The sequence below is a fragment of the Ranitomeya variabilis genome, chromosome 7 (genome assembly GCF_051348905.1).
Source record: "Ranitomeya variabilis isolate aRanVar5 chromosome 7, aRanVar5.hap1, whole genome shotgun sequence".
In the NCBI taxonomy this organism is placed as follows: Eukaryota; Metazoa; Chordata; class Amphibia; order Anura; family Dendrobatidae; genus Ranitomeya; species Ranitomeya variabilis.
The window spans coordinates 31689644-31711613 of NC_135238.1; the positions used below are offsets into that span (position 1 = coordinate 31689644).

Below are 21970 nucleotides of genomic sequence, written 5' to 3' on the forward strand. Positions count from 1 at the left end.
CGTGGCTACGATCGCTCTGATTGGCTGTTGAAAGTGAAACTGCCAATCAGAGCGATTTGTAATATTTCACCTAAAAAACTGGTGAAATATTACAATCCAGCCATGGCCGATGCTGCAATATCATCGGCCATGGCTGGAAACACTGATGTGACCCCCCCACCCCACCGATCGCCCCCCCAAGCTACCGATCTGTGGTCCGCTCCCCTCCGTCTTGTGCTCCGCTCCCCCGTCCTCCTGTCCGCTCCCCCCATGCTCTTATGCCACCCCCCCGTGCTCCGACGCCCCCCCCCCGTGCCCCTATCTCCACCCCCTTATACTTACCGAGGCTCCCGGTGTCCATCCGTCTTCTCCATGGGCGCCGCCATCTTCCAAAATGGTGGGCGCATGCGCAGTGCGCCCGCCAAATGTGCCGGCCGGCAGATTCGTTCCAGATATAATTTGGTCACTGTGATAAAACCTATCACAGTGATCAAATAAAAAAAAATAGTAAATGACCCCCCCCCCTTTATCACCCCCATAGGTAGGGACAATAATAAAAAAAGAAAATATTTTTTTCTTTTTCCACTAGGGTTAGGGTTAGAACTAGGGTTAGAACTAGGGGTAGGGTTAGGGTTAGGGGTAGGGTTAGGGTTAGGGGTGGGGTTAGGGTTACGGGTAGGGTTAGGGCATGTGCACACAGTGCGGTTTTGGCTGCGGATCCGCAGCGGATTGGCCACGGATCCGCAGCGGATTGGCCGCAGATCTGCAGCGGATTGGCCGCGGATCCGCAGCGGATTGGCCGCTGCAAATTCGTAGCAGTTTTCCATCAGGTTTACAGTACCATGTACACCTATGGAAAACCAAATCCGCTGTGCCCATGGTGCGGAAAATTCCTTGCGGAAATGCTGCGTTGTATTTTCCGCAGCATGTCAATTCTTTGTGCGGATTCCGCAGCGTTTTACACCTGTTCCTCAATAGGAATCCGCAGGTGAAATCCGCACAAAAAAACACTGGAAATCTGCTGTAAATCTGCAGGTAAAACGCAGTGCCTTTTACCTGCAGATTTTTCAAAAATCGTTTGGAAAAATCTCAAAAAATCCACAACGTGGGCACATAGCCTTAGGGTTAGGGTTGGAATTAGAGTTAGGGTTGGAATTAGGGCTAGGGTTGGAAATAGGGTTAAGATTAGGCTTGTGGTTAGGGTTACGGATAGGGTTAGGAGTGTGTTGGGGTTACAGTTGTGGTTAGGGTTGGGATTAGGGTTAGGGTTGGGATTAGGGATAGGATTAGGGTTAGGGTTGGGATTAGGGTTACGGGTGTGTTGGGGTTAGTGTTGTGATTAGGATTAGGGCTACAGTTGGGATTAGGGTTAGGGGTGTGTTGGGGTTTGTGTTGAAGTTAGAATTGAGGGGTTTCCACTGTTTGGGCACATCAGGGGTCTCCAAACGCAACATGGCACCACCATTGAATCCAGCCAATCTTGCGTTCAAAAAGTCAAATGGTGCTCCCTCCCTTCCAAGCCCCAACGTGCGCCCAAACAGTGGTTTACCCCCACATATGGGGTACCAGCATACTCAGGACAAACTGGGCAACAACTGTTGGGGTCCAATTTCCCCTGTTACCCTTGCAAAAATAAAAAATTACTTGCTAAAACATAATTTTTGAGGAAAGAACAATTATTTTTTATTTTCACGGCTCTGCGTTATAAACTTCTGTGAAGCACTTGGGGGTTCAAAGTGCTCACCACACATCTAGATAAGTTCCTTGGGGGGTCTAGTTTCCAAAATGGGGTCACTTGTGGGGTGTTTCTACTGTTTAGGTACATCAGGGGCTCTGCAAACGTAACATGATGCCTGCAGACCATTCCATCAAAGTCTGCATTTCAAATGTCACTACTTCCCTTCTGAGCCCTGACGTGTGCCCAAACAGTGGTTTACCCCCCACATATGGGGTATCAGCATACTCACAACAAACTGGGCAACAAATATTGGGGTCCAATTTCTCCTGTTACCCTTGTGAAAATAAAAAAATTGCTTACTAAAACATCTTTTTTGAGGAAAGAAAAATTATTTTTTATTTTCACGGCTCTGCGTTGTAAACTTCTGTGAAGCACTTGGGGGTTGAACGTGCTCACCACACATCTAGATAAGTTCCTTGGGGGGTCTAGTTTCCAAAATGGGGTCACTTGTGGGGGGGTTCTACTGTTTAGGCACATCAGGGGATCTGCAAACATAACATGATGCCTGCAGACCAATCCATCAAAGTCTGCATTCCAAAACGTCACTACTTCCCTTCCGAGCCCCGTCATCTGCCCAAACAGTGGTTTACCCCCACAAATGGGGTATCAGCATACTCAGGAGAAACTGGTCAACAACTTTTGGGGTCAAATTTCTCCTGTTACCCTTGGGAAAATTAAATAATTCTGGGCTAAAAAAATATTTTTGAGGAAAGGAAACACATTTATTATTTTTACGGCTCTGCGTTATAAACTTCTGTGAAGCACTTGGGGGTTCAAAGTGCTCACCACACATCTAGATAAGTTCCCTTGGGGGTCTAGTTTCCAAAATGGGGTCACTTGTGGGGAGTTCCTACTGTTTAGGCACATCAGGGGCTCTGCAAATGCAACCTGACACCCGCATAGCATTCCATCAAAGTCTGCATTTCAAAACGTCACTACTTCCCTTCCGAACCCCGACGTGTGCCAAAACAGTGATTTATCCCCACATATGGAGTATCAGCATACTCAGGAGAAACTGGACAACAACTTTTGGGGTCCAATTTCTCCTGTTACCCTGGGGAAAATAAAAAATTGTGGGCTAAAAAATCATTTTTGAGAAAAGAAAAATTATTTTTTATTTTCATGGCTCTGCGTTATAAACTTCTGTGAAGCACTTGGGGGTTCAATGTGCTCACCACACATCTAGATTAGTTCCTTGGGAGGTCTAGTTTCCAAAATGGGGTCACTTGTGGGGGAGATCCAATGTTTAGGCACACAGGGACTCTCCAAACGCGACATGGTGTCCGCTAATGATTGGAGCTAATTTTCCATTCAAAAAGCCAAATGGCGTGCCTTCCCTTCCGAGCCCTGCCGTGCACCCAAACAGTGGTTTACCCCCACATATGGGGTATCATCGTACTCAGGACAAACTGGACAACAACATTTGGGGTCCAATTTCTCCTATTACCCTTGGGAAAATAAAAAATTCCGGGCCAAAAATCATTTTTGAGGAAAGAAAAATTATTTTTTATTTTCACGGCTCTGCGTTGTAAACTTCTGTGAAGCACCTGGGGGTTTTAAGTGCTCACTATGCATCTAGATAAGTTCCTTGGGGGGTCTAGTTTCCAAAATGGGGTCACTTGTAGGGGAGCTCCAATGTTTAGGCACACAGGGGCTCTCCAAACGCGACATGGTGTCCGCTAACGATTGGAGCTAATTTTTCATTCAAAAAATCAAATGGCGCGCCTCCCCTTCCGAGCCTTGCCGTGCACCCAAACAGTGGTTTACCCCCACATATGTGGTATCAGCGTACTCAGGAGAAATTGCCCAACAAATTTTAGGATCCATTTTATCCTGTTGCCCATGTGAAAATGAAAAAATTGAGGCTAAAAGAAATTTTGTGTGAAAAAAAAGTACTTTTTCATTTTTACGGATCAATTTGTGAAGCACCTGAGGGTTTAAAGTGCTCACTATGCTTCTAGATAAGTTCCTTGGGGGGTCTAGTTTCCAAAATGGGGTCACTTGTGGGGTGCTCCAATGTTTAGGCACACAGGGGCTCTCCAAACGTGACATGGTGTCCGCTAGCGATGGAGATAATTTTTCATTCAAAAAGTCAAATGGCGATCCTTCCCTTCCGAGCCTTACCATGTGCCCAAACAGTGGTTTACCCCCACATGTGAGGTATCGGTGTACTCAGGAGAAATTGCCCAACAAAATTTAGGATCCATTTTATCCTGTTGCCCATGTGAAAATGAAAAAATTGAGGCTAAAATAATTTTTTGGGGAAAAAAAAGTACTTTTTCATTTTTACGGATCAATTTGTGAAGCACCTGGGGGTTTAATGTGCTCACTATGTATCTAGATAAGTTCCTTGGGGGGTCTAGTTTCCAAAATGGGGTCACTTGTGGGGGAGCTCCAATGTTTAGGCACACGGGGGCTCTCCAAACGCGACATGGTGTCCGCTAAAGATTGGAGCCAATTTTTCATTCAAAAAGTCAAATGGCGCTCCTTCCCTTCCGAGCCCTGCCGTGCGCCCAAACAGTGGTTTACCTCCATATATGAGGTATCAGCGTACTCAGGACAAATTGGACAACAACGTTCGTGGTCCAGTTTCTCCTTTTACCCTTGGGAAAATAAAAAAATTATTGCTAAAAGATCATTTTTGTGACTAAAAAGTTAAATGTTCATTTTTTACTTCCATGTTGCTTCTGCTGCTGTGAAACACCTGAAGGGTTAATAAACTTCTTGAATGTGGTTTTGAGCACCTTGAGGGGTGCAGTTTTTAGAATGGTGTCACTTTTGGGTATTTTCAGCCATATAGAACCCTCAAAATGACTTCAAATGTGAGGTGGTCCCTAAAAAAAATGGTTTTGTAAATTTTGTTGTAAAAATGAGAAATCACTGGTCAAATTTTAACCCTTATAACTTCCTAGCAAAAAAAAAATGTTTCCAAAATTGTGCTGATGTAAAGTAGACATGTGGGAAATGTTATTTATTAACTATTTTGTGTCACATAACTCTCTGGTTTAACAGAATAAAAATTCAAAATGTGAAAATTGCGAAATTTTCAAAATTTTCGCCAAATTTCCGTTTGTTTCACAAATAAACTCAGAAATTATCGACCTAAATTTACCTCTAACATGAAGCCCAATATGTCACGAAAAAACAGTCTCAGAATCGCTAGGATCCGTTGAAGCGTTCCTGAGTTATTACCTCATAAAGGGACACTGGTCAGAATTGCAAAAAACGGCCAGGTCATTAAGGCCAAAATAGGCTGGGTCATGAAGGGGTTAAAAGAGGGCAAATCATCGCGCAATGTTGCAAAAGATGTTGGTTGTTCACAGTCAGCTGTGTCTAAAATCTGGTCCAAATACAAACAACGTGGGAAGATTGTTAAAGGCAAACATACTGGTAGACCAAGGAAGACATCAAAGCATCAAGATTGGAAACTTATAACAATATGTCTCCAAAGCAGGAAATGCACAACAAAACAAATGAGGAACGAATGGGTGGAAACTGGAGTCAACGTCTGTGACCGGACTGTAAGAAACCGCCTAAAGGAAATGGGATTTACATACAGAAAAGCTAAACGAAAGCCATCATTAACACCTAAACAGAAAAAAACAAGGCTACAATGGGCTAAGGAAAAGCAATCGTGGACTGTGGATGACTGGATGAAAGTCATATTCAGTGATGAATCACAAATCTGCATTGGGCAAGGTGATGATGCTGGAACTTTTGTTTGGTGCCGTTCCAATGAGATTTATAAAGATGACTGCCTGAAGAGAACATGCAAATTTCCACAGTCATTGATGATATGGGGCTGCATGTCAGGTAAAGGCACTGGGGAGATGGCTGTCATTACATCTTCAATAAATGCACAAGTTTATGTGGATATTTTGGACACTTTTCTTATCCCATCAATTGAAAGGATGCTTGGGGATGATGAAATCATTTTCAAGATGATAATGCATCCTGCCATAGAGCAAAAACTGTGCAAACATTCCTTGAAAAAGACACATAAGGTCAATGTCATGGCCTGCAAATAGTGCGGATCTCAATCCAATTGAGAATCTTTGGTGGAAGTTGAAGAAAATGGTCCATGACAAAGATCAAACCTGCAAAGCTGATCTGGCAACAGCAATCAGAGAAGGTTGGAGCCAGATGGATGAAGAGTCCTGTGCGACACTCACTAAGTCCAGGCCTCAGAGACTGCAAGCCGTTATAAAAGCCAGAGGTGGGGCAACAAAATACTAGTGATGTGTTGGAGTGTTTTTTTGTTTGTTTGTTTTTCATGATTCTATAATTTTTTCCTCAGAATTGAGTGATTCCATAATTTTTCCCCTATGCTTGGTTAAAAAAGTAACCATTACTGACTACCACATTTTTTGTTCTTGATTTCTTTTAGAGTTTCTTAAAGCCAGAAAGTTGCCATTTGAAATGACTTTAGTTTTGTGCCATGTCTGTGATCTGCTCTTTTTCTACAAAATTAAACAACTGAACGATCATCATCCAAGGCCGGTGATTCCATAATTTTTGCCAGGGGTTGTATAAGCCCTTGGATAGAACAGTGTATGGGATCTATAGTCAGTTTGTGAGTCTGTCTGTCGCTCTGCTTGTACACTTATGCAGAAGCGGAGTGCTGGCGCTCGCAGAAGTACTTTTCAGCTGTTTTTTGAGTGATCAATGAGGGTCTCGGGTCCCTCACCCACATTTATCTCTAACACGCTTAAAGGGAAATAACATAAAAAATAATTAAAATTGATCGATACCCTTTAAGACAGAAAATAAGCATGAAATCTTTTGAATAATTAGGCCTTTCTACCCATTTTAACCCTGGTGGTGTTGCTTTCTCCAACTACAGAAATGGAAATCTATGTTATTTGCCCTGGCAACAAAAGAGAATGAAGTCTGGACTGTGATTGAAGAGCAGTCAACTAACCCAAGGCTTATGAAGAGTCCAAAAATTAGCCACCCATGGGATATTATCTGCACTTTTAGGAATTTTCCATATGTATAAGAGTAATGTAGCCGAGCTGAAGATTGTGCAGAAGAAGAAGGGAAAAGCAATTAAAGAAATGGTTTGAGTTTATTAGCAACAGCGAGTATTAAACTTGAAGGGGGGCATTAATTATGTCTAAAGGAAGGAAGTTTTTACTATCATTATTTAAAGGATTCTTTACTGGAAGAACGTTGAGGCTATGGAGCTCTCTGCCAAGATTGTGCAATATCTTCTGTTAAAGGAGTAATCCCCCACTTCTAATCCTCAGGATAGGTAATTAATATCAGATTGGCGGGGGTCCCACCAATCACCTATTATTTACTGGCTCCATTGCCTGTGTTGGGACTGCTCCCTAGTACCTCATCATAACTCCTATTAACTTCAATAGGAAAATAGCCACGATTCACCAGAGCCGCCACTAAACAGAGTACAGAACTGTGCCGCCTCAGCTACATACATTGCTTATAGCCAGCCGCCGCTGGAGATGGTAACAGCTGCTATATGGGGGTGTCAGATTTTGGACCCCCATCTATCTGATATTCATAATTGATATTGATGAACTATCACAATGTTGAAGTTGTGATTAAACCCTTTAAATCCCTCTCTTTATGTTGTGCCATGCAGAGAGCAAAGACTACAATAGGGTATTATACAGACCACCTCCATATACAGCCCCTAATTAATACCAACATACAGTGTACTAATAACATTGTTTAAAGGTGTCCAAATAATATTGAACACAGTCGACTACATAGAGGTTCATCTGACAAACTACGTATTGTAACTACATCCTGTACAGTTAAAGGGGTGGTACGAAGTCCAAGGTAATTTGCCTCCTAAATCCCTATCTATTTAGTGCCATAAGGTAAACTTTAAAATTCTAAATTCCTTTTCATTACCTTACTACACTATCTAACTACTTTTCAATTTTTATTCACTGTCAATTTGATGACCCCTTGTTTGAAAATTCCCTCATTTCAGAGGCTGAGATAGTTCCTACACAAAATGCACTGTGCAGTGTGCACAATGACAGTGCACTCTCTGCTGTCGGCTCACATCAGCAGTAATGAGCCGGCAGAAGAGAGTTGTCAGAATATGTGGAATGCAGTAATCAGTCACATCACTTGCGGGGTCTGCGCTGGTCTCTGCACAGCAGGTATTCTGTCAAGGCGCACATTATTGCTGATCTGAGCTAGCAACAGAGAGTGCACTGTCATTGTGCACATCACACGCTGGGACTAGCCCAATCCCAGGAATAAATGTCACTGATGATGCTTAATTTCAGGGAGAGGGCAGAGGATACGGCAGTGACTGTCACCTCAGCACCTTGATGACGCTTTGTTTTTTTAGTATCCCAGCATGCACTGGGAATGCTGAAATGGTACATCATCAAAAAGGAAGTGAAACAAATTAAAAAAGTTAAGATAGTGTAGTTAGAGAAGGATCAAGAAGTTTTAATTCAGGTACATTAGAAAAGAGATTACATTATGGCATCAAATAGATAGGGATTTAGGAGGAAAATGATTTTGGACTTCGGACCACCCCTATAACTTGTTAAGCTTGTGAAGTGTCAGGGAGGGGATGCAAGGGAAGGAGGTTGAAGATATCCAGAGCAGTGGTGCACCTTAAAATGCCCATACATCTTAGATAACTGATGGCCGAACATCTAACAGCTATCTAAGGTGTCAGCCAACAGATACTTCTCCTGACTCCCCATATACATTCATGTGTTCTCTATGGGGACTGCGGAGTAAGTTGCTACCAGATTCATCTGCATGGAGAACAAGAGGATATGGCAATTAAAGCCAAGCTGCCCAATCCTTTTCTCTTCTGACAAGGGAGAGTCCGGTGGTCCCCATACACATTAGAGGGTCTTACAGTCACACCAACACTTATCTGCTGCGTCCGGGAGCCTTCAGAGTAGATGATGCTGCCGAGGGTGTAAGCTCCTATGACCAACCCTGCTCTCTGCCAGCGGACATTGTGATGGGTGTAAAGTATTTGTTCCACAATGATGGAGATTAGTCATTGTTCCAGGTATTTATTTCTTAGTGACATACTTGGAATTGATTGATTTCCCCCCCCCCTTAATAATTCAGCATCTGCATTGAATGGGGTTGTTGCCTTCCTCTCGGTCAACGCTGTAGGACTACAAGTGAAACAATATACTGTACTGTAGATTTATGCATTTTTCCCAACAAGATGGAAATAAAAGGATTTGGAAACTTCTGGTCCATTATTCCCAACTCCACAAACCTGCAAATAATAAGCAATTGAGAAAATTCTCATCTTTAAAACCTAAAAAAATATATTGTTTTCAGAAATTAATGAATTCCTTGTGATAAAATAACAAGGCAAAAATGCAGCCATGTATAAATATTTAATTAAATGTTGATGCATTCACAAAAATAATAGCATCCCTCTATAGAAAGCCAACGCTGAGGATCCTATGCCTGGATGCTGGGAGGAGCACAGTTCACACTGACTGCAAGCCCTGCCGAGCCTATAGGGGAAGTCATCATATGGCTGCATTGGCTGCCTGTGCACTACAGCCCACTGCCAAGAAGAGGGAAATCCTCATTCCAGCCATGAAAGCGGCACTTTGCTGCTCAGGAAGACATTAGAAAGAAGCAAGAATAAGCTCTGCATGGACATTGTGTTACTTGTCCCAGCTCAGGGGAGATGTGGGATTACAGACATGGATCCAGGCATCAGGAAGTTCACTCCATAGATCACTGCGTTGCTGGGAAGCTGAAGGGACATATATTATTGAGAAAGAGAATGTGCAAAGAAGAGTTCAGCACAGAATGTTGACGTCAAGCAGGGGATGTATACACCAGTGTATCTTTACTCATTACCGGAGATAGTGGATTGTTCAGTGCTGTACCAAGAAGCACGGTGAATACTCCGCACAGGCTGCTTCTCCTTATTTTGGACCAGGTAAGAGTTTTTCTTTGCAAAACTTATGTGGACATATGGTATTTCGTTAAGTCTCTGGGATATTACACTGCAAAAGAGATTTCAGCAACATACAGAGTACAGTCTATTCAGTGTAATGTTCACAGCTCCGTATATTGAGTGTAATAAACAGCATTCAGCACCATGGACAGAGCATAGTCTATTCAGCACCATGGGGGAGAGCATAGTCTATTCAGCACCATGGACAGAGCATAGTCTATTCATCACTATGGGGAGAGCATTCAGCACCATGGACAGAGCATAGTCTATTCATCACTATGGGGAGAGCATTCAGCACCATGGACAGAGCATAGTCTATTCAGTGTAATGTTCACAGCTCAGTATATTGAGTGAACAGCATTCAGCACCATGGACAGAGCATAGTCTATTCAATGCCATGGACAGATCATAGTCTATTCAGCACTATGGGGAGAGCATAGTCTATTCAGTTCCATGGATAGATCAGTCTCTTCATCACTATGGGGAGAGCATTCAGTACTATGGACAGATCATAGTCTATTCATCTCTATGGGGAGAGCATTCAGTACCATAGACAGATCATAGTCTATTCAGCACCATGGACAGAGCATAGTCTATTCAGCACTATGGGGAGAGCATAGTCTATTCAGTCTCATGGACAGATGATAGTCTATTCAGTCAGCACTATAGGGAGAGCATTCAGCACCATGGACAGAGCATAGTCTATTCAGTGTAATGGACAGAGCATAGTCTATTCAGTGCAATGGACAGAGCATAGCCTATTCAGCACCATGGACAGATCATAGTCTATTCCGTATCATGGACAGAGCATAGTCTATTCAGCACTATGGGGAGAGCATTCAGCACCATGGACAGAGCATAGTCTATTCATCACTATGGGGAGAGCATTCAGCACCATGGACAGAGCATAGCCTATTCAGTGCCATGGACAGATCATAGTCTATTCGATGCCATGGACACAGCATAGGCTATTCAGTGTAAAGGACAGAGCATAATCTATTCAATGTAATGTTCACAGCTAATTCTATTGAGTGAACAGCATTCAGCACCATGGACAGAGCATACTCTATTGACCACCATAGAAAGAGTATAGCCCTATTCAGCACCATGGACAGAGTACAGAGTACTTAGCAGTATGAACAGTGCATAGTCTATTCAGCAACATGGACAGAGCATAGAATAGGCAGCAACATAGAGCATAGTCTATTCAACCATAGCATATTCAACACCATGAGCAGAGTACAGTGTACTCAACACCACAGACAAAGCATAATCTATTCAGTGGCATGGACAAAGCATAGTCTATTCAGCACCATTGACAGAGCATAGCCTCTCCGTCCCATGGACAGAGCATAGCTTACTCAGTACCATGGCCCGCAGAAGGTCTAATATATAATATAGTCAGTCTTTGGATGGGCATGGTTCATGAAGATACTTTTCTTCAGGTTTTAAACATTTTGTAGGTGAGATTCACAGAGTTTTTAGATGGACTGGAATAAATTTGCAATAAATATTTCCTGTCTCTAGGACAATCCTATATATGTCAGTAAGGGGGCAGAAGAAAGTTGAGCCTCCAGGGTTCAGTTAATAGTGTAAGATATCCTAAATACCAATAGTAATGAAGTATTATGTGTGATATTTACTGGATTAACCCTTAAGCGCTCACCTCCATAATTCACACGTAATATCTTGTTTCTAGTGTTTCTCAGAACAGGATATATTTGAGATGCAGCACAGATTTTCCAGACTTTTTATAACTCTTTAGTGGCTGCGTACAGGGCATAGTAGGTTATACTGTAAGATCACATAGTTAAGATGTTAGTGTCTCTTTAAAAAGTTTCAAGAGGTTCTGGTTAGATCAAGTCCTCTCCTATGATGGATGCCAGAACCTAGTACACAGTGATCACCCAATGGCTCCATTTTAAGTAGATGCTCCATAGTCAAACATTTCCCCCAGGTCACACTAGATCACAGGTTGCGTACTGCAAACTATGGACTGTTTGGGGGGACACACAATTTACCTGTCATTAAAAAAAAAGAAAAATAAGCCACCAGGGGGCGGTCTTGACCCGACTACCTGTGACCTACCAGGCACACATGCTTCCAAGACTGTCACTTGTATCCTTGCATTGCTCAGTAGCTCAGTGTGAATACGATGTCTGTGTGATTTTTGTTTCAGCTGCATACACCCCTCGCACCATGTGATACCTAAAGGGGTTTTCTGTTTTGGAAAAACCATATACTGAGCATATATGGAGAGAGATTTCTGTCTCAGTACCCTCATCTATAGAAAGTGGGTGCAGCGAAAGTCTCTTGCTCCAGAGGACCCTGAATTTGATACAGTTCATTTCAATGGAAGCAGGAGCAGACATACCATTAGTGCGACCTTTGTACAGGGGCCCAAGAGATACGAGGGCCACTACCACCTCCAATATTGGTGAAAATGTGCATTATGATGAGCTATTGGACTGCAAAGGGCCCTCTTCTGTCTATGTCCACCCTTGAATGGAAGCCTCTTCAGAGGTGCTGCAGCAGATCTGAACTAGGGTTTCACCAAGGATCCAAAAAAGAAAAGAATGTCCAGCTTCACCGAATCCGTAAAAAAGAATTTTCTTTATTCACATACTTTTAAGCATAGAGGATACAGACTTCAGCACAAGCCATATGGGTAAGAATCTCAACGCGTTTCTGGAGACTAAGCTCCCTTAATCATGATCTTGTCATGATTAAGGGAGTTTAGTCTCCAGAAACGCGTTGAGATTCTTACCCATATGGCTTGTGCTGAAGTCTGTATCCTCTATGCTTAAAAGTATGTGAATAAAGAAAATTCTTTTTTACGGATTCGGTGAAGCTGGACATTCTTTTCTTTTTTGGACTCTATACGCCTGAACACAGCGGGTCCGTGCTCCCGAGGATTGGTTTATGCATCACGGGTGAGCTGGTTTATATTCCTTCTTTCACCAAGGATACCTTTCTAACAAAAAGTGACTTTCCAAATTGGATAACCCTCTTTTCCCCATCTGATTACATAATAGGATATGCAAGCATTTATTGACCGATGGGCGGTCTCTGAGGCCCTACTTCTCCATCCATTGAAGGGAACTCTGTGCTAGCTTTGCATTGCATCCCCTTTTAATGTTAAAGTTGTGCAGTGGCACTCCTGACTACCCACTGTGCTCAAAACTGCATCAAACCCAATTTACTTGCATATGGTTGGGCTTCAGTTCCCAATACAGGGGGTAACCAGCACGACAATGTGCAGTAAAGGGGGGGCAGCACTCTTTATTATCAAGATCAATGAGGCAGGGCAGACATAGAAAATGGCCCCTGTGCAAGAACAGTATATGGGCCCTTTGCAGTCCAAGGTGTATATACTGCTTTGGAGGTGGAGCAAGCCCCATCACCTCTTGGAGTCCTTGCTGCTTTGGATGTGGAGTTATCACTTCACCTCTTGCAGTCCTTGCTGCTTTGGAGGAGGAGCGAGGCCCATCACCTCTTGGAGTCCTTGCTGCTTTGGAGGTGGAGTGAGCCCTATCACCTCTTGAGGTCCTTGCTACTCTGAAGGTGGAGTGAGGCCCATCACCTCTTGGAATCCTTGCTGCTTTAGAGGTGAAGTGAGCCCATTACTTCTTGGAGTCCTTGCTGCTTTAGAGGTGGAGTGAGCCCCATCACCTCTTGGATTCCTTGCTGCTTTGGAGGTGGAGTGAGCCCCATCACCTCTTGGAGTCCTGGCTGCTTTAGAGGTGAAGTGAGCCCCATTACTTCTTGGAGTCCTTGCTGCTTTAGAGGTGGAGTGAGCCCCATCACCTATTGGAGTCCTTGCTGCTTTAGAGATGAAGTAAGCCCCATCACCTCTTGGAGTCCTTGCTGCTTTGGAGGTGGAGTAAGCCCCATTACTTCTTGGAGTCCTTGCTGCTTTAGAGGTGGAGTGAGCCCCATCACCTCTTGGAGTCCTTGCTGCTTTAGAGATGAAGTAAGCCCCATCACCCCTTGGAGTCCTTGCTGCTTTGGAGGTGGAGTAAGCCCCATCACCTCTTGGAGTCCTTGCTGCTTTAGAGGTGAAGTGAGCCCCATTACCTCTTGGATTCCTTGCTGCTTTAGAGATGGAGTGAGCCCAATCACCTCTTGGAGCCCTTGCTGTTATGGAGGTGGAGTGAGCCCCATTACTTCTTGGAGTCCTTGCTGCTTTGGAGGTGGAGTGAGCCCCATCCCCTCTTGGAGTCCTTGCTGCTTTAGAGATGAAGTGAGCCCCATTACCTCTTGGAGTCCTTGCTGCTTTGGAGGTGGAGTAAGCCCCATCACCTCTTGGAGTCCTTGCTGCTTTAGAGATGAAGTGAGCCCCATCACCTCTTGGAGTCCTTGCTGCTTTGGATGTGGAGTTATCACTTCACCTCTTGGAGTCTTTGCTGCTTTGGAGGTGGAGTGAGCCCCATCAACTCTTGCAGTCCTTGCTGCTTTTGATGTGGAGTGAGCCCCATCACCTCTTGGAGTCCTTGCTGCTGTGGAGGTGGAGTAAGCCCCATCACCTCTTGGAGTCCTTGCTGCTTTAGAGGTGGAGTGAGCCCCATCACCTCTTGGAGCCCTTGCTGTTATGGAGGTGGAGTGAGCCCCATTACTTCTTGGAGTCCTTGCTGCTTTGGAGGTGGAGTGAGTCCCATCACCTCTTGAAGTCCTTGCTGCTTTAGAGATGAAGTGAGCCCCGTTACCTCTTAGAGTCCTTGCTGCTTTGGAGGTAGAGTAAGCCCCATCACCTCTTGGAGTCCTTGCTGCTTTGGATGTGGAGTTATCACTTCACCTCTTGGAGTCTTTGCTGCTTTGGAGGTGGAGTGAGCCCCATCAACTCTTGCAGTCCTTGCTGCTTTAGAGGTGGAGTGAGCCCCATAACCTCTTGGAGTCCTTGCTGCTTTGGAGGTGGAGTGAGCCCCATCAACTCTTGCAGTCCTTGCTGCTTTAGAGGTGGAGTGAGCCCCATCACATCTTGGAGTCTTTGCTGCTTTGGAGGTGGAGTGAGCCCTATCAACTCTTGCAGTCCTTGCTGCTTTTGATGTGGAGTGAGCCCCATCACCTCTTGGAGTCCTTGCTGCTTTAGAGGTGCAGTGAGCCCCATCACCTCTTGGATTCCTTGCTGCTTTGGAGGTGGAGTGAGCCCCATCACCTCTTGGAGTCCTGGCTGCTTTAGAGGTGAAGTGAGCCCCATTACTTCTTGGAGTCCTTGCTGCTTTAGAGGTGGAGTGAGCCCCATCACCTATTGGAGTCCTTGCTGCTTTAGAGATGAAGTAAGCCCCATCACCTCTTGGAGTCCTTGCTGCTTTGGAGGTGGAGTAAGCCCCATCACCTCTTGGAGTCCTTGCTGCTTTAGAGGTGAAGTGAGCCCCATTACTTCTTGGAGTCCTTGCTGCTTTAGAGGTGGAGTGAGCCCCATCACCTCTTGGAGTCCTTGCTGCTTTAGAGATGAAGTAAGCCCCATCACCTCTTGGAGTCCTTGCTGCTTTGGAGGTGGAGTAAGCCCCATCACCTCTTGGAGTCCTTGCTGCTTTAGAGGTGAAGTGAGCCCCATTACCTCTTGGATTCCTTGCTGCTTTAGAGGTGGAGTGAGCCCCATCACCTCTTGGAGCCCTTGCTGTTATGGAGGTGGAGTGAGCCCCATTACTTCTTGGAGTCCTTGCTGCTTTGGAGGTGGAGTGAGCCCCATCACCTCTTGGAGTCCTTGCTGCTTTAGAGATGAAGTGAGCCCCATTACCTCTTGGAGTCCTTGCTGCTTTGGAGGTGGAGTAAGCCCCATCACCTCTTGGAGTCCTTGCTGCTTTAGAGATGAAGTGAGCCCCATCACCTCTTGGAGTCCTTGCTGCTTTGGATGTGGAGTTATCACTTCACCTCTTGGAGTCTTTGCTGCTTTGGAGGTGGAGTGAGCCCCATCAACTCTTGCAGTCCTTGCTGCTTTTGATGTGGAGTGAGCCCCATCACCTCTTGGAGTCCTTGCTGCTGTGGAGGTGGAGTAAGCCCCATCACCTCTTGGAGTCCTTGCTGCTTTAGAGGTGGAGTGAGCCCCATCACCTCTTGGAGCCCTTGCTGTTATGGAGGTGGAGTGAGCCCCATTACTTCTTGGAGTCCTTGCTGCTTTGGAGGTGGAGTGAGTCCCATCACCTCTTGAAGTCCTTGCTGCTTTAGAGATGAAGTGAGCCCCGTTACCTCTTGGAGTCCTTGCTGCTTTGGAGGTAGAGTAAGCCCCATCACCTCTTGGAGTCCTTGCTGCTTTGGATGTGGAGTTATCACTTCACCTCTTGGAGTCTTTGCTGCTTTGGAGGTGGAGTGAGCCCTATCAACTCTTGCAGTCCTTGCTGCTTTAGAGGTGGAGTGAGCCCCATCAACTCTTGCAGTCCTTGCTGCTTTAGAGGTGGAGTGAGCCCCATCACATCTTGGAGTCTTTGCTGCTTTGGAGGTGGAGTGAGCCCTATCAACTCTTGCAGTCCTTGCTGCTTTTGATGTGGAGTGAGCCCCATCACCTCTTGGAGTCCTTGCTGCTTTAGAGGTGGAGTGAGCCCCATCACCTCTTGGAGTCCTTGCTGCTTTGGAGGTGGAGTGAGCCCCATCAACTCTTGCAGTCCTTGCTGCTTTAGAGGTGGAGTGAGCCCCATCACCTCTTGGAGTCCTTGCTGCTTTAGAGGTGGAGTGAGCCCCATCACCTCTTGGAGCCCTTGCTGTTATGGAGGTGGAGTGAGCCACATTACTTCTTGGAGTCCTTGCTGCTTTGGAGGAGGAGTGAGCCCCATCACCTCTTGAAGTCATTGCTGCTTTAGAGATGAAGTGAGCCCCATTACCTCTTGGAGTCCTTGCTGCTTTGGAGGTAGAGTAAGCCCCATCACCTCTTGGAGTCCTTGCTGCTTTGGATGTGGAGTTATCACTTCACCTCTTGCAGTCCTTGCTGCTTTGGAGGTGGAGTGAGCCCCATCAACTCTTGCAGTCCTTGCTGCTTTGGAGGTGGAGTGAGCCCCATCATCTCTTGGAGTCCTTGCTGCTTTAGAGGTGGAGTGAGCCCCATCAACTCTTGCAGTCCTTGCTGCTTTAGAGGTGGAGTAAGTCCCATCACCTCTTGGAGTCCTTGCTGCTTTAGAGGTGGAGTGAGCCCCATCACCTCTTGGAGTCCTTGCTGCTTTGGAGGTGAAGTGAGCCCCATCAGCTCTTGGAGTCCTTGCTGCTGTGGAGGTGGAGTGAGCCCCATCACCTCTCGGAGTCATTCCTGCTTTGGAGGTGGAGTGAGCCCCATCACCTCTTGCAGTCCTTGCTGCTTTGGAGGTGGAGTGAGCCCCATCACCTCTTGGAGTCCTTGCTGCTTTGGAGATGGAGTGAGCCCCATCACCTCTTGGAGTCCTTGCTGCTTTGGAGGTGGAGTGAACCCCATCACCTCTTTGGCCCCTGGTTCCCAGCGATCAGTCCAACAGCCAATCATAAAATTGGCATGTCTTAGATCTTACAGGCAATTTTGCAAAAAAAATAAATTATATATATATATATATATATATATATATATATATATATATATATTTCCAGTCCCCTTAAAAACTTCCTGTCATTTGTCCTTTTTTTTCATATTTTTAAGTTTTTATCCCATGCCAATAATTCTGAATTCTTTACATCTATTTATCCTAGTGTCTTTGACAAACGACGTCTTCCTCTAACTTCTTCACACTTTGGACTCTCAAAGAACAAAACCGCCTGGAAATGTGTGATGTGTTTAATCATCCCAAAGGAGACGATGTGCTGCGCTCTAATCCACCCAACGATGGATCCGTGATAAAAGAGGGCAATTTTATCTCTTGATGTATGGTGGTTTGCTTAATGTCATTTGCATTAGCGCAGACAGGCATCCACAAATACGTTTTTAGGTGCATCACACATACTCTAAATTATGGATGAATGGCGCTGAGCAGCACTGCCCAAAGGCCTCCTGTGACCGAAGACTCAAGAAGAGCTTTACTTCCACCATTAGTCAGCGTCATTAATGCCTCATTATGATGGGCTTAGATTAATTCTTAGAACCGGGTACCAGGAAAGGTTTAACGCTGACGTTATTTACCGGTTTAACAATATGTGGGAATCTTTTCCCATCAATAACCCGTCTTCTATGCTTCACTTTGTAATTGAGATTTAACAGGAAATTACATTGACTCCAATGAAGTATTGCCGGTGGGGATTTCACGGCCTCACACTCACATTAGTGCCTCCGGCAGGGATATAGGGTCAGCGAGCAGAATCCCTTACACAGCAGAGCTGGGTGCCATGGTGTAGAGGCAGGAGATAATATATACTATATACTACATGGTCAGCGTGTTCTGCTTGTATTCACAGTCCCAGGGTCATATAATTCAGATCTGCAGCCGTCATCAATGCCATATGTCGAAATTTAACTCACCTGTCATTACATTGCCAGAATATAATGACGCCTTTGTATTTTATCCTTGGAGGCCAGTTCTTTATGAAAATAGTCCTAAATTGTTTTTACCATAGAAAGATTTGTCAGCAATGGCCTGACCCTAGAAGCTTACAATCTATGTGGGGCACATGGGAATATGTGTATATAGTTCATAGGGGAGATGAAAGGGAGGAATATAATTGAGTAGGGGGATCAGGGCAAAGGGGAAGACGAAAGAGGAAGGTTATAGTATGTCTATATCAGAGGAAGCTAATGAGAAAGCTCCAGAGAGATTTATGACGGGAGGAACTAGGGTTCAGTGAGACAGGACTGTGAATGACTGTGCATGCGGATGTGCCATACCTGTGTCCTATCTATTATCTATCTATCATCTATCTATCTATCTATCTATCTATCTATCTATCTATCTATCTGTCTGTCTGTCTGTCTGTCTATCTATCTATCTATCTATCTATCTATCTATCTATCTATTATCTACCCATTATCTATTATCTATCTATCTATCTATCTATTATCTATCTATCTATCTATCTATCTATCTATCTATCTATCTATCTATCTATCTATCTGTCTATCTATCTATATATCATCTATTATCTATCTATTATCTATCTATCATCTATTGATCTATTATCTACCCATTATCTATTATCTATCTATCTATCTATCTATCTATCTATCTATCTATCTATCTATCTATCTATTATCTATAAATAATCTATCTATCCATTATCTATTTATTATCTATCATCTATTATCTATCTATCTATTATCTATCTATTATCCATCTATTATCTATCTATCTCTTATCTATCCATCTATCTATCTATCTATCTATCTATCTATCTATCTATCTATCTATTATCTATCTATCTATTATCTATCCATCTATTATCTATCTATCTATTATCTATCCATCTATTACATCTATCTATCTATCTATCTATCTATCTATTATCTGTCATCTATTATCTATCTATTATCTAGCTGTTATCTATCTATCTATTCAAAGTGAATTAACAAAATATAAATATAAATCAAATCAATATTTGGAGGATTATTGTCAGGGGTAACCAATTTTTTCATATGTAAGCTAAAACACAGTCATTATCTGAAAGAGAAACAGCTGTGTTGGAGTCTTAAAACTGGGTGACAAACAGACAAACTCTGCTACAATGGTGAGGTTGTGGAAGATATGTCACATGTCATACACCATCACAAGACTGAGCTCAGCAACAAGACACAAGGTAGTTATACTGCATCAGCAAGGTCTCTCCTAGGCAAGGATTTCAAAGCAGACTGGGATTTCACAATGTTCTGCTCAAGGTTTTTTGTTTTTTAAAAAAAAAAAAGGGAAACGTTGTGGGCTGTAGATGCAGTGATCAGCTAGAAAAACTTTTTGCATCAGAGGAAACACACATTATGCTTAATTCCCCTTGAGATTGAAAGATATTCAGCGGTGCCATCAGTTCAGAGCCTGCAGAATACCAGTAGGTCCCAGGTACACCCAACCACTGTAAGGAAAAGTCTGAGCAGAAGTGGTCTTCATGGAGAAATTGGATTCCAAATGCCATAGCTTCAACATGGAACCAAGGTCAAGTGATTCAGTTATGCATGAAATCATAGACACCGGGGAGCAGGAAAATGCCACTAGGTGCTCTGGACTCATGAGCCAAAATGTGAAATATTTAGCTGTAACATGAGACAGTTTGTCCACTGAAGTGTTGAAGAGCGGTACAATAATTAGGGTCTGCAGGCAGCAGTAAAGCACGGTGGAGGTTCTGCAAGTTTGACCAAATGGAGTGAAGGATTTGTTTAGTATTAATGGTATTCTTAATGCTGAGATCCTTATCCACCATGTATCACCATCGGGGGGAGGCGTCAGATTGACTCCAATATTTATTCTGTAGCAGAATGACAAGCCCAAACATACAGCCAATGTCATTAAAGGGTATCTGTGAGTAGGAAATACTACCCAAAAATTATTTTTACAAAAACAGGGAAAATAATAAGCTAAGACCTCTGAGGTCTGTCCATGTATCAGGATGCCTGAATCTAAGGATTATCTGGTTCTGTCTGCTGCCTCCTGATGAACCGTTTGACGGGGAAACGCGTTGAGGCTGGGGCTATTGGCTGAAAGCTAAGTTTTTCTGGGCTAACACCCTCATGTGCTTTCTGTTGCATTACCCATGAATGTTCACAAGGCTGCTATTGGTTTGAGTTTTGTGTGAGCTATAATGGGCTATTTATCATGATTTGAACCAGGCTATTCATTGCATAAGTATCTTGTTTTATTACTCCCCCATATGTTTATGATATTTTTGAGCCCTTTTTGAATATAGGTTTTGTGTATTTGTGAAGTGATTATTATAGCCAATATCACTTAGGACTCTTTATGGCTATATGCCATTGCATTATTAGCTATTTGTTTATTTTGGGATATTAGCAATATATGCTTGGGGAATGTTATTTCCGTACTGTACCTTTTTTAGATTAAGCACTTTCCTTTCATCTCTTTTGTTTGCTTATTGTTTTCCCACCTTCAGTGTTTGAGGTACTAACAGGGCTAGTTGGGGACAGCCGCCGCTGAGTGGGGGCGCCAAAAAATCGCTTCTATCAGGGTGCCAACCTCCACTGTTAGGAAGGGATAGCAGCATAGTGTAGGGACATTGCTAGGTTATTTGTATGGTATAGATCTATTCAGAATTTCACTGGGACTGGGTATTTTTAATGTTTGTATAATGAAGCGCCCCCACGCGTAGGGCAATGGGGTACTCGGATACCGGGTCCTTCGGTGCTTCTGGGGATGTCACGGTGGCCCGACCCAGTCCGTGGCCCTACTCCGGGGCGTCCACTTAAAGGGTGAAGTTTGTAGTAGTTTGTACAGTGTTCATGACGCCACCTGTGGTGTTCGGTCAGGGTGACCGACGCTGCTTAGGGGTCCGCTGGGGTGATGGAAAGCAGCTAGATGGTGTACCTTCCCACAGGTGAAGTATGACCCCAGGGCTTCCCAGTTAGGTAGATGGTGATGGTGTAGGTCGCAGTAAATAACTATAAAAATAAACCCGGCACTCAACTTAGGGTGAATTTCATAGGATTTAATAAAGAAACGTTTCGGCCTATCTGGCCTTCTTCAGTCAACGTGTAGCCTAGAAGGCTAGAAGAGAATGGGGCAATAAGTATTGCCACTGGTATAAATCCTGTAATGTCACTACAAGCGAACTTGCTGCATCCGGCTCAATAGTGTGAAGTTTGAGTAACCTTAGAAGGAGAGAGCGGTGTGTGAGCAGGTCCAGGCGACGCGGTATCCACCGCTTGTCAGCCAAGCGGTGGATACCGCGTCGCCTGGACCTGCTCACACACCGCTCTCTCCTTCTAAGGTTACTCAAACTTCACACTATTGAGCCGGATGCAGCAAGTTCGCTTGTAGTGACATTACAGGATTTATACCAGTGGCAATACTTATTGCCCCATTCTCTTCTAGCCTTCTAGGCTACACGTTGACTGAAGAAGGCCAGATAGGCCGAAACGTTTCTTTATTAAATCCTATGAAATTCACCCTAAGTTGAGTGCCGGGTTTATTTTTACTGTTAATGGTGTGGGACCCTACCCGAGCACCCTCACTAGATAGTGCATACGGTTCTTTATTTAGCAGTAAATAACTATGACACAAGGTTGCAGTCTCTTTACCTTTTTACTGTAGACTTCAGCGTCCACAGTCCAGAGCACTGTTCACAGGGCTGGCTGAATCCGGCCGGTCCGAAGGCACATCAAGAGTTCCCTTTGCAGGTGGAAATCAGTAGCCTTCCTACTAGCTCCTGTGTGTTGTAGTACCTCCCTGCTGAGCACCACGGGATAGTCCTCACAATTGTCGTGTATGTTT

At 44.2% G+C, this 21970-nt stretch overlaps 1 protein-coding gene across 1 annotated transcript in view; it reads left to right on the top strand.

Annotated features, from left to right (window-relative positions):
• Positions 1-9297: 9297 nt before the first annotated feature.
• Positions 9298-21970, top strand: part of LOC143784890 (galanin receptor 2a-like) — a 29422-nt gene continuing 16749 nt past the window's right edge. Inside the window, exon 1 of the mRNA XM_077273517.1 lies at positions 9298-9638. The gene's annotated coding sequence lies outside the window, so the exon portion shown is untranslated. The remainder of the gene's footprint in view (positions 9639-21970) is intronic.